Consider the following 13,712-nt stretch of genomic DNA (forward strand, 5'->3'; position numbering starts at 1 on the left):
AGTCTTTCACACGTGGGGTACACCACTCATCGACCTCTTCGCCACGGCCCACAACAAGCAGGCCCCGCTGTTCTGCTCCTGGGCCGGAATTGGCTGTCACTCCCTAGAGGATGCCTTCCAGATACCCTGGTCCCCAGGGCTCTTCTATGCCTTCCCGCCCTTTCCGCTCATGCACAAGGTCCTCTCCAGGGTCAGGGCCTTCAACACCCACTGTATCCTGATTGCCCCACAGTGGCCTCGCCAGGATTGGTTCCCTCTCTTACTCTCCCTTTCACAGGGACAATGCCTAGCGCTGCCACCGGCCCCGGACCTATTAATCAGGGACGGGGTCAGGCACCACAATGTGGCAGTTCTGAGTCTGGCTGCCTGGATCCTGTGCGCTCCGGAGTAGGCCTCTTCTCAGAGGTTCTTAAGGTCATTCTGAATGCCCGGAAGCTGTCAACCAGGTTATCCTACCAGAGGAAGTGGTCACGTTTTTCCCGGTGGTTGGCCCCGAAAGGGGTTTCTCCCTTTGATTGCCCCTTACATATCGTTCTGGACTACCTCCTGGATTTGTGCTCACAGGGTCTTGCCTTCTTGAGCATTAAGGTCCACATGGCTGCGATCTCTGCTTTCCATGAGCAGATTGATGGGAAGACCGTTTTTACACACTGGCTTTCCAAGCAGTTCCTAAAGGGCCTCTTCAAGATCTTCCCTCCTAGGGCCCCGCTGATTCCTCAGTGGAGTCTGTCCCTGGTACTCTCCCAACTGATGCTCGGGCCCTTTGAGCCCCTGTCCACCTGTCCCTTGCCTGTGCTCACACAAAAGGTAGCCTTTCTGGTGGCAATCACGTCCTCTAGACGTGTTGGGGAGCTGTCTGCCCTGAGGTGTGACCCTCCCTTCCTGCAGTTTTTCCCTGGTACGGTCATGCTCCACACTAGCATGGAGTTTCTACCCAAGGTGGTCTCCAAATTTCACCTGCAGCAAAAGGTGTTCCTCCCTTCCTTTTTTCCGACACCCTCGTCCCCAGGGGAACGGGCACTACACACATTGGATGTAAAACGTGCTTTATTGTTTTATTTACATCGCACCAAATGTTTCAGGAAATCTCCTGCTCTGTTTTTGTGTTACTCTGGCCCTCGCAAGGGCTCGCCTGCTTCTGCCCAGTCCATCTCTCGCTGGATTGTGTCTACAATTAAACTTTGTTATCAGCAAGCTGGAGTCCAGTGCCCCTTGTTGGTTACTGCTCATTCCACTCGAGCGCAAGCTGCTTCTGCTGCCTTCCTGCGAGGAGTGCCGCTCCGGGACGTCTGCCAAGCTGCGACGTGGTCTATTGCAGACACTTTCATCAAACATTATTCTGTGGACGTGAATGCACGGCGTGAATCAGCTGTTGGCACGGCTGTCCTGCATTCTTTGTTCAAGTAGACACTCACACCCACCCTCATTGGTGAGATGCTAGTTATTCTCCCAATGTGGGGCTGCACAGAAGGACGACGATGATAAACAGGGTTTCTCACCTGTAACTGTTGATCGTCGAGTCTCTTCTGTGCAGACACACATTCCCTCCCACCTACCCCGCTGTGAGTGCTTGGTTAACTGAGTTTTTCTCCAGTGGCTCAGGTGAACTGAGGGAATGCCGGGGACGTTCAGATATATATACATTCAAAATTGGCGGGAACACCGGCGCGCATGCGCGGTGGATCCGAACATCCCCTTCACATCTCTAAAAGCTAGAAAAATCTTTTCCGCGGCTGGCCTGCGCCTGTGCAATCCCAATGTGTGTCTGTACAGAAGAGACTCGACGATCAACAGTTACAGGTGAGAAACCCTGTTTTTCTGTGGGATGAACCTATCTGTTAAGCCTTTCATTATTTCTAGAAAATCATTCATTTTATTCTAAACTCTAATTGGTCTTTTTGAAGTGCTAAAGAAATTCTGATTACATCTGACCCCAAAACCATGACTTAATTATTCTCTGGCAGCTGCAGTTGATAATTTCAGTTCTTCTTTGTTGCATACTAATGCCAATGCTAATGCTAATACTAATACATTAGTACCTAATACTAATGTAAGGACTAGGACTGCTTTGAAGCCAGTCAGTACAATATCATTAAAATCATTACATAAGAAGAGCCTTTCTAGATGAGTCAGACCAGTGATTCCTCTGAAGTAGTATCCTGTTCCATACAGTGGCCAAACAGTTGCTCTGAAGGGCCAACGAACAGGGCTTAGAAGCCCTTAATATTGCCTCCTTGCATTGGTATTCAGATGTTTACTACCTCTGAATGTGGAGGTTCCCGTCTGTTACTATGGCTGGTAGACATTGGTGGTCCAATCCTCCATGATTTTTCTAATCCTTTCTTAAAGCCATCTGTGCTCATGGCTATCACTATCTCATCTGGCAATGAATTTCCCAATGCAATTATCCATTGAGTAAATAAGCACTTCTTTTTGTTTGTTCTCGATCTATTACCCATCAACTTTATTTGGGTGCCCCTGAGTTCTAGTATTATGGGACAGAAAGTTCTTGCTATCTACTTTCTCTCCCCCACTTTTCCCACTTCTTACATGAGACATCTGAAACAAGTCAGGCTGGGGTCATGTCAAATGTGTGGCAAAAGACTCAGCTTTAAAAGTGCTTTCTGCCTCCATTCTGCTCTGCAGCGCAGTACAGTGGGAGGAGAAGATTCATCCTTCCTTCCCTTTCAACCCACACCCTTTCAGTGACTAAAAAAGGGTGGGAGGGGTTCTTCAGTGTCTTGCTGCCAGGATCAACTGGCAGCAGGTTATCCAGCCTCCTCTGACACCTCTCCTTCCACCATGGGATGTGGAGTGAAATGGGTGCAGATTGGGGCCAAGCTGAGTCCTGGGTCACATATCAGATATCTTGTGTAATGAGAGTCATCTTTTTTCTAAACTGAAAAGCCCCAACTCTCTAGCATTTCCTTATAGAGAAGGTACTCCAACTCCCTAATCATCTTGGTTGCATTTTTCCACATTTTCTGGCTCTATAATATCATTTTTGAGATAATATTTTCAGGTATATTTGGGATACTAATCATATCCAGGATTCTGAGATACACCAGCATCAGTGGTCCTGAATAATCCTCAAAATATTCAGAAATAACTGGGACTGCCATTTTCAAGTTCACAGCTGCTTGATCTTCTCCATTTGCAGGTTTCCAGGGCAAAAGGAGGGGGGATGGAGGGGGATTTCACAGGTGAATCACACATTATGGGGAGCTCAACTGTCTGTCCAATCCCAGCAATCCTCTCATAGCCCACAAGCTATGAGTGGATTGCTGCAACTTCAGGACAATATGTTTTAGAGAGCGTGTTTTTGGCAGCTCTGCTCTGTCTATGCCTTACTTCTATTCTGTTGCCTGCTGTCATGTTGGTTCTGCAGGGATTCTCTCATTTGACTTTGTCTCTGTTGGTCATTGTTAGTTCTCTTTTCATTGGGAGACTTTTGGTCAAAAGTTGCATTTGCTAAGGCTTCTGTACCCTGGAGAAAGCATTGGTTCCCCCCCCCCCCCAATAGGAAACAATGGAGAGTAGCTGGAGACACTTTGTTCAGGGACCCCTAGAATCGGACCGCTTGACCCAGATACCAATATTTATGGCTTTTCCAATACCCAAATCCTGAAAATGCATTTTTTAGTGTATATTCCCACAGGGGTATTACAATAATAGCTGTTCTATTGTCAATTCTTTTCTAATAATCCCCAGCATGGAGTTTGCCTTTTGCATTGCTGCTGTACAGTGAACTTACATTTTCATTGAGCCATGGATCCCCCTCTGATCACTTTTTGAAAAACTAGAGTAACATTTGCTATTTTCCAGGACTCTGGTACAGAGGCTGATTTTAACAATGTTACATATACTAATTATTAGAGCAATGATTTCACATTTGTGTTCCTTGATGTGGAGTTCTGGAAACCAGCTTCAATCTATTCATGGCTGGAACACTATATATAAAATAAGATAACCCATAGGAAAAACTGTAGGAAATTCACAGTTAATTAGCAGAGTTTAAGGCAGAGATTGCACATTGGAATTAATAAGAACAGGCACACACTCCAGTATAGCTCTGTAAGAATACTTTACTACATAGAGGATAAAAATAGGGTTACATTGGATGAAAATAAGAAATTGCTAGACTGACTACATCTTGCTAGTAAAAGGTAGTCCTAAGACATTGTTGTTGTTGTTGTTGTTGTTGTTGTTGTTGTTGTTGTTGTTGTTGTTGTTGTTGTTGTTGTTGTTGTTGTTATATCCCGTGCTCCCCGAAAGCGGCCTCAGGGCAGGTCACAACAGTAAATAAAATATACAGAGATAAAATCACAGTCATTAAACACAGCCATCTAATAAAACACCTGCCCACCGTATAAAAAACCATATAGCATCTGACAGAGGTGGAAGTGCAGCTTAACCAAGCATGCTCATTCATATATGGGGGTAGATGGTCAATACCCCTCCACAGACATAGGGGAGACCAGGTGAAAGGCTCATTTGATGGAATCCCTGATGGCCTCAACTGTACACCTGGCAGAACATCTCCGTCTTACAGGCCCACCTGAAGGAGACAAGATCTTGGCAAGCCCAGGTGTCCCCAGAGAGTTCCACCACGTCGGGGTCAGGACCAAAAAGGCCCTGGCCCTGATTGAGTCCAATCAAGCCGCCCTGGGGCCAGGGACCACCAGTAGGTACTTACCAGCTGATTGCAGCACCCTCCAGGGAGTATATGGGAAGAAATGATCCCTCAGGTACACTGGTCCCAGTCAATGTAGGGCTTTATAGGTTAATACCAAAACCTTGAACGTGATCCGGAACTTCACAGGAAGCCAGTGTAGCTGCTGCACAACTGGAGTTACATGTGTCCTGAAAGGCACACCCATCAGGACACAGGCAGCAGCATTCTGGACCTGCTGTAATTTCTGAGTCAAACATAAGGGAAGCTCTGCATAGAGCGAGTTACAGTAATCCAATCTGGAGATGACCATTGCATGGATCACTGTTTCCAGGTCATGGATCGACAGATAGGGAGCAAGCTGCCTGGCCTGCTGAAGATGGAAAAAAGCAGACCAGGCAATTGCTGTGACCTGGGCCTCCATTGATAAAGCCTGCAGCTACTCCACCACCACCTGTTCAATCACCTTACCCAGAAACGGGAGGTTCGAGACTGGGCGGTAACTGGACGGGTTGGTGGGGTCCAAAGTTGGTCTTTTCAGGAGAGGCTTTACCATGGCTTCCTTTAACACCCTGGGAAAAACCCCAGAGCTCAATGATAAGTTGATAATGGCCTCCAGCAAAGCCCTCAGCCCATCCACGCTGGCTTTTACCTGCCATGAAGGGCAGGAGTTCAAGGAGCACATAGTGGGCCTCACCTGCTGCAGGATCCTGTCAACATCCTCCTGGGAGACCAGACTGAAGTGATCTAAGATCGGCCCAGAGGATGGCCAGGGGGTCACCAGTTCCCATACTGTATCAACTGTAGCAGGCAGGTCACAGCGGAGAGACAAGACTTTATCTGCAAAAAAGCTCCCAAAAGCCTCACAGCTAATAACTGAATTATCAACTTGATGATGACCGAACTATTATCAATTTGATGATGACCGAACTACTTGAACTACTTGGTGGAGACCAAACTACTTGAAACAATTTTGCCAGGTGTGAGCTAGCAGATACTATGGAGGTGGCATAGTAATCGTTCTTTGCCACCTTCACAGCCACCTCATAGGCTTTCATAAACACTCTATAAGATGATCTTGCTTCTTCGTCACAGCTTCACCACCACCCTTGCTCAAGCCATCTCAGCTCCTGCTTCATCCATCGTAGCTCCTCCATATACCAAGGGGCTAGTCTGGTGCAGGGGCAGAGAGGGTGATGGGGAGCTATTTCGTCGATGGCTTCAGAGAGGTGGCCATGCCAGTTCTCTACCAGCTCATCTAATGAACTGCCAGGGGGCATCAGATCCTGCAGAGCATTCCAGAACCCAATTGGATCCATTAGTCGCCGTGGGCAAGCATACATTCGCTTGCTGCCTATGCAGGGGGGAGCTGGTATTCCCAGAAGAGCCTTCAGGACAAAGTGGTCTGACCATGGCACTGCTTTAATAGCATCAGGGTCCACATGAATCCTCATTCCAAAGATCAAATCCAGCGTGTGGCCTGCATTATGCGTGGGGGCTGAAACAAATTGGAAAAGTCCCAGTGCTGCTATGGAACACACTAGGTCCGCAGCTTGCGAGGAGGCATCATCATCAACATGGATGTTGACGTCACCCAGGACCAACAGGCTAGGGTGCTCCAAGGCCCATCCTGCCACTGCTTCCAATAAGCTCAGCAGGGTAGCTGCTGGTGCACTAGGCAGTCGGTACACCACACAGATAGCCAAACTTTTCTCAGCTTCCAACATCAGTCCAACACAATCAATGCCAGTAATCTTTGGTGCAGGGAGTGGCCTGAAGGACAAAGACTCATGAATGAGAATAGCCACCCCACCCTGACCATCCATCCGGGACTGATGAAGGACCGAGAAACCTGGGGAGGCCAGCTCTTTCAAGGTGACTGTTTCACCATCCCTCACCCAGATCTCAGTCATGCACACCAGGTCCACATTTTCTGCTGCAAAAAAATCCTGCAGCATTTTGGTCTTGTTATTAATGGACCTGGCATTACACAACAGCTGTGCCAGAGGGAGGTGATTTTCCTAGCCCCACAACCAGCATGCCTCAGGATGGGATGCAGGTTGGAAGGACACCAAGACCTACCACATTTCGGTGGCCTTCTGTTCCAGGTCTGTGTCCCACCGCCATACCTCCCCCACCCCCAGAGTACTGGGATCCCCAGCTTCCCTCCGGTCTCCTACCTCACAGCTCCTTCACAACCTCCACCCCATATCTTTACCCACAACAATACAACACAACTGACCCAGCTGCCTTTAGTTAGTCTCAATATAAAATTTCAATTCAATTCTATCATAACAAAAACCCCACCCCCTCAATAATCAGGCGCGCCTCCACTTATTTATTTAAGGGGCTATACATTGGCCCAATTCCAGCCTCAAAAGGCTAGGCCCACCCCAGTATACCTTTTATGAGAATGCAATATCCCGCACTTGCCTGTGTTCCCAAAAAGGTACTGAAAAAACAGAAGCCAAACAGCCTGCTACTGCTTTGAAATTGGAGACGTGTGGCGTGAAGGAGAAAAGCCACCAAAGTACAGTGAGTTGGCTATCCCTTTAAGAACTTGTGGAAATGGCCTAACTATAAATCTTTAATGCAATACAGTATGATGACAAAATATATAATGAAATTTAAATGGGATGTATTGTTTCCAGAGAAAATGCAGATAAAAATACAGTTTTTATACATTATCTATGAACATTCATGGGGAAAGGGAGTTTATTTAAGTTTAAGCTGAACCTCAGAATTCACATGCATCCCCTTTGAATGTTGGGACATTCTCCTGTCCCACACAGAGGATTCTTTCTGAGGTGAAATTTACTCAAAGGGACATAAGCCATACAGCATGCATCCTCCAAGCCAATTCTCTTTTCCATTTAAGCTGTGAAGGAGCACCACTTTCGAAGAATTTAGACTCAGAGAATGCAGGTACTTATCATTCAAGGCGAAGCCTCTAATTTAGTGCTGCCTAATTTTCATCATCTACTAACACTACCAGCCACAGCCATTTGCAGTATCCTCTACTGTTGGAATGTTCTCCATCAACATGAGGGTTCTGTGCATTTGAAGTGGCTAGTGAAGGAAAGGGGCCATTCTAGCTCCCTTTTCCTACCTGACACCCCACACCCATTTGAGTACCTTGGATGTCACACAGATGTGCTATATACTAATGTAGGAAGTATGAAATCAGTCTCCTAGTATTGGCCTAGGTCAAGGCAGCCAATTTTATGTTGTACAGAAGTGTTTTTTTATGAACCTCCTACACAAAAACACCTCGTTTCATTCTTGCAATAACCAACTAGAATGAGATGGAAATGTGTAGCTAATTGCACCATATTCTGTTCCTGGGAAAACAGCATGTTGCCTGGAGATTGAAAGCCAGCAAATACTTGAATTCAGACCGCTCTTGAAGATCAGAGGAGCTAAAGATCAGAGAATTAGGACTCTTGTTTGGAAGGAATAAAAACAGTAAGGACAACCTGCAGAGATTTTGCAACCAGTGTTTACTGCAAACGTATTCCACAAAACTTTGGGTTGCAATCTTAAATATATTTACCTGCAAACAAGTTTCAAATTAAATTAATTGGGCTCATTCCTAGTAAAGAATCGTAGGACTGTGGTGTAAATTTATTCCATTTTACTCCCCCTGACTATAATGGAGACAGAGGGCTTGACTTTACACTACAACATAAGCCTTATTCTGAAGAAAGGTTATTTCAAACACATTGAGGAAACAGAACTGCATCTTTGTTTTTTGAATCTCTAACATATATAACCTGCTTGATAAGTTATGGTCATATCCTCTAATGTTCATCAAAGGTTGTTCTTCCTCAGTATATCCTACTTGGTTCTCAAGATCGTTTAGGGAAAAATCAGATAACCTCTATGTACGCCCTGCATGTATGACTGTAATGGAGTTGTGCCTGCTCTCTCAAATCATGGGATATGTCTGTCCTGCTCTGGAGCTCACCAGACACTGGACAATATTGTAACAAAGGACTACACATATGCTATCCAGCACGTAGATCTGATCTGCACAATTATGACAAGAATCAGGGAAACGTTTGTATGGATTAAGCCTGTGAACACTGGACTACATGCTCATAGGTCTTATTTCAAGGTTAGACTTCTAATCTTCTGAATGTATCATTCAGCACAGGTATCTGCAATTCTAATTGCATGATTAAGAGAAGAGATTGAAAGTGTTTATTTCAGCTACATTCCACTATAATTAAGGATATTCTTGGAAAACAAAAGGTTATTAAGATGAGTTTTCCTCTACGCCCTCATCTCTTCCTTGACAATTGCATTCCTGAGTTTCAAGATGAAGAAACCTTCTGTTGGAGCATGATCAGGATGAAGAAAGTATGCAAGAAAAAAGTTGATGATACCTCATAGGATCATTGTATAGCCCAAAAGCCAAGCCAGAAGGGATGCCAGATGTTCCTTATTTCAGAACATGATTTAAAAATATTACCATAGTGAGCAATGGATGGACCCTATTTCAAATGCTAGTATCAATATATCCATTATTTTAATTGGATCTGATATTCTATCAGCCCTACAAGGATGATGTACTAGAGATATAACAAACTAGAGAGGTGAAGCAAAAAGTGTGGTCAGAGACCAGGGTACAAGGAAGGAAATCAGCCACAATGCCTAATAAATGACATGGGGAAAACCTGTGAAATGTGGAAGAAATGCATGTGCTCCTATTTTGATGATTACGCCCCCCCCCACACACACACACGCATGCGCACACACGATCCTCTGTTCTCCCTTAATCTCTGATTCCAGATCCTCCACCCTTTTATCCAATTTTACTTAGTCATTATTTCCACTCCTCCATGTTCTCCCTCTTTCCTCATCCAAACACCTTCTCCTTGTTGCCAACCATTCAATTTTACTTCATCTCTGTTCTGCTTTGTGAAGTAAGGGGAACCTCGGGTGCCTATTAAGCTTAATAAAAAGGTACGGCTCTAGTGGTTGTTCCTCAAATGATAGACCATGGAATGAAGGTGATTCATCTATCTGTAACTGTTGGGATTCATGTATCTGTAACTGTTGTTTTAGTATTATGATAGGAATAGATCATGACAGGGTACTAGACAAGAGATTAGTTTCAGGGAAAAGTAGAAGAAAAGGAAGTGATAATTCAGATAAGATTCATAAGCAAACCACTAAGAAATGAGGCTGACACAGCATCTCATGACTCATTGCTCTGACAGGTGGTCCTTTTCCTGAGACAGAGATCAGTAAGTAAATGAGATCTACAGAATTCTAAGCCAATCAACAATGTTTAGGCTTGAACTACAAGTTTTTGAGGACTTCAGGAAAGATGGCATCTATAGTCCTCTTTAACATATGAAACCAAATGCCATATGAAAGGTAGGACAGCAGAGCTCAAGACCAAGTGGCAGCAAAAACTACTGACTTTCATCTTAATCACTGCTGAGGGCCCAGAATCAAAGAAGCGGCCAAAGGGCTGTTTGGTGAGAAGTACAAAGAACAGCACCTGCCACAGAGAAGTACAAAGAACAGCACCTGTCAACTGAACAAGTGGGGAGCCAGTGGTAGGGGTAAAGAGGAAAAGGAACATCAGCTCTCTCCATCTGGGCTCTGTCCCCACCATAAGATAGCAGCAGCTGTTTCTTGCCATTGCTGCTCTGGCTGCTCATGGCTGCCTCCAACCAATCACCTACTGAGCAGTGAAATGCCTGACACAAGCTGTCAATACTAGGGACTTTAGTCAGCAGAGGGCCCTGAACGAGTGTGTGACAGACTCAGCTTCAGAGGCTGAGATTTCCAGAAGTGACAGTATGATTTACATGTGTCCCCCCTCCCCACCATGTGGCTAGCCTGAATGGTAGTTGGGGATGGAATTTTGGGGAAGCTGTCAGTTGGAGTTGGAGAGTAAACAAGGGAGTGAAAGGAGGGTTGGAGTCTGGCTTTTGACCAGAAAGGATCAGCCAGAGAATCCTCTGTGTGAGGAAGAAATGTTTGTGAAGCACTGTTAGTCCTAGGACTAAAGTGGGGGAAACCAGCACTAATGCCTACTTAGACTCAAGAGATCTGGGGATTATAGAGGGCCAAGGAAGTGGGTAGAGAGGAGTCTCCCCTTCAGTGCCAGGAACAGGGTTATAGCTCATAACTATAACACCTGCCCAGTATCTAGGAAGGGTTTGTCTCAGTGGAGCACCCTTAAGGTCTGGAGAGGAGGGAAAGTCATGCTGTGTTTGTGTTTTGAGTATATAAAGTGTAATATCTGTGAAGCAGTGTCAACCTCTGAAAGAAGCCAGTAGCCTAGTGTTATACCAAGTGTTTTGTGCCTCACACCAGTGAAGTTCCTGTACAAAAACCTTTCTGTTTCTTCAGTTCAAACACCTGCCTACCTGCTTTTTGACTTTAACCTTCTGTAAATAAACCTTCTGTTACCTTTTGAACCTCCCCAAGCCTTGTGTGCCAGTTTCTGCTAAAGGGAAGTGCAAACCCCTGATCTGTTCTCTACTAAGACTTGGCTGGGTAACCATTTTTAATAATCCTTAAGGGTGGGACAAGAAGGAAAGTTGAAGCTTAACATCAACCATGCTACCAGAGGCTTCCCAGCCCAGTATACAGCTTCATAGGCTTAAAGAGGAGAAGTTTTACCTCAGGGTAGGGGAAGGTCAGCCTAAGCCTGAGTTGGACGTGCATTTGTGGCAGAGTGCATAAACAATAATTTTTATTTAAAACATTTATAAGCCTACCTTCTTTCCATATAAGAGTCAGTATGGTGTAGTTGTGAGAGTGTCAGATTAGGATCTGGGAGACCTGGAGACCTAGGTTTGAATCCCCACTTTGCCATAGTCCCCACTGGCTGGCCTTGGGCTAATCACACACACTCAGCCCAACGTATCTCACTGGGTTGTTGCGAGGATGAACAGAGGAGAGGAATGTAGGCCACTTGATTTCCCATTGGGGAGAAAGGAGGGTGTTAATAAATAAAAATTAAAATTAAAAAATAAAACAGAAAATATCAAAAAGGCAGGAGAAGTCTTATAAATAACATCCATAAGATGTTATGGTTGGTTCTAACAGCAAACAGAATATCGAAGCTATCAAGAAACTCAAGAGGAGTTCTTTAAAAGTTCCATCTCACAGCTCTTATGAAACAAGCGAAAGAGAGAGAGCCTTCCTAACTCCTGTAAGGATGTTCCACAGCTGCTCCAGTGAAAGCCTCTAAGAAGACAGCAACAGAACACATTCTTGCAAGATTTAGGACAACCAGCAAGTGCTGCTGCATTGAGCAAAGTCGCTCCTTGGGCTCAGGCAGATGCCTATCCATGATAGCTACTGATCCCAGGCCTCATGGTGGAATGTTTCCTTAAGGATAACTGCTAGGTCCCCAGTCTATTAAGTAGGTTCTCTGATGTAGCAATGGAAGAGCTTGGAATTCTTGTATTCTACAATGTTCTCCCAATGTGCAAACAGAAATAAGAGCTGCCTGAGGCAGCAGCATATTTGCAGTGTTAACTACAAAGACGGTTTCAAAGTAAGCTTTTAGAAACTGTGTTAACGAGAAAATGATGCCGACAGAATACAGCTACAGTCTGATAAAAAACATAGATCTGCCAAGTCAAATCATCAGAGACTTCTTCTATTGGCACTTGCATTCTTTTATGATGTGCATTCCTGAGTTTTACTTTGACAGCCTCATGCTTCTATTTCCAAGAAAATTGGCATATTAATAAACTTGCTTAGAATGGAGATGTGGCTTTGGGGGAATGAATGGGCAGGCTCAAAAAATACATCTCTTTAATAGTAGACTCATGGGCCTTAACCAGAAAATAATGGATGGAACACAGACTGACGAAAACCCACAGGATCATAGCTACGTTTCATTCTGCGTGGTCCCTGCAAACATTATATAGAAGTATATTGCACTAGTGTATAGTTCTTCAATGTTCATGGTAAACTGTGACAAAAAATGTGTTTACATTATGTTGTTAGTCATATAGTGCTTAGACTGGATTTAATTTAAATCTACAGTACTGGCATCAATCTCATTTCTGGAAGAACCATTAAGCATCCTTTGTTTTATACTGACAGCTAATCCCTAATCATGACCAAATGGCTTATTAGCAGGGGTGCAACATTCCCTTTCTAAGCTCTTGAGAACGGGTAAACAATTTTTATCTGTTTTTTTTATAAACTGGGAAACAGTGAAATGAATACAAATGATGATCCTCAGAAACACTTCAGAATCAAACATGCATAACTGGGAACCACAACATATTGTAGATTAAAGACAGGCTAGTGGCTAAGGCTATAATCACTGTTGTGGGAGTGAGCCCCATTGAATACAGTGGGAGTTACTTCTGAGTAGGATTGCTTAGGATTGCTCTGTATTGCCTGCTTAGGTGTTTTCAAGGAATATGTTGTCTTTCAGGTCATTTAAAGGCCAGCATGAGGGAGGTTCCATGTGCTATTTTTTCCTGATATGGATGCTAATTCACATGTCATCTGTATCTGCAGCAGACAGGCACTCACTAAAGAGATTCATTTTACATGCCTTTAGGTAATGCTAATATTAAAATTCTTCACTGAAAAAAGTAATCTGTGTGGCATCCCAGAGCTCACTCAACATTCAGGAGCCATTCTCAGGGTGTGGTAATCTGAAGCTCCAGTTTACCCAGCAAAAGCCTGGCTACATAGATCTCTCTCCTAAATCTTTCCAAATGGAGAACGGGGGATAGTTTTAGTCAAGAAATGGCAGCACCCTTGTGGCTTGCCAGGTAGTTATGAAATGGCTTCAACGAAAATATAAAAGCCAGTCGTTTTCCAAGGTAATAATCTATCAAAAATTTAAATATAACAGGAGTCGGTTTCGTTTTCCTAACCATGTTGGACGCTCCTCTCCGCAGGTCTGGGAGGAAGCGCCCGAGCAGACTGACCGGGTGGTTGGCTCACGAGGGTTAACCCCCGGGACTCCCAGTGAGGGGGTCAGGGTCCGGAGCACCGTGGGAAGAGCCCCCTGAAGTCGATGCAGGGGGTAAATTGCCCA

Source organism: Eublepharis macularius, chromosome 1 (genome assembly GCF_028583425.1).
Source record: "Eublepharis macularius isolate TG4126 chromosome 1, MPM_Emac_v1.0, whole genome shotgun sequence".
Lineage (NCBI taxonomy): Eukaryota > Metazoa > Chordata > Lepidosauria > Squamata > Eublepharidae > Eublepharis > Eublepharis macularius.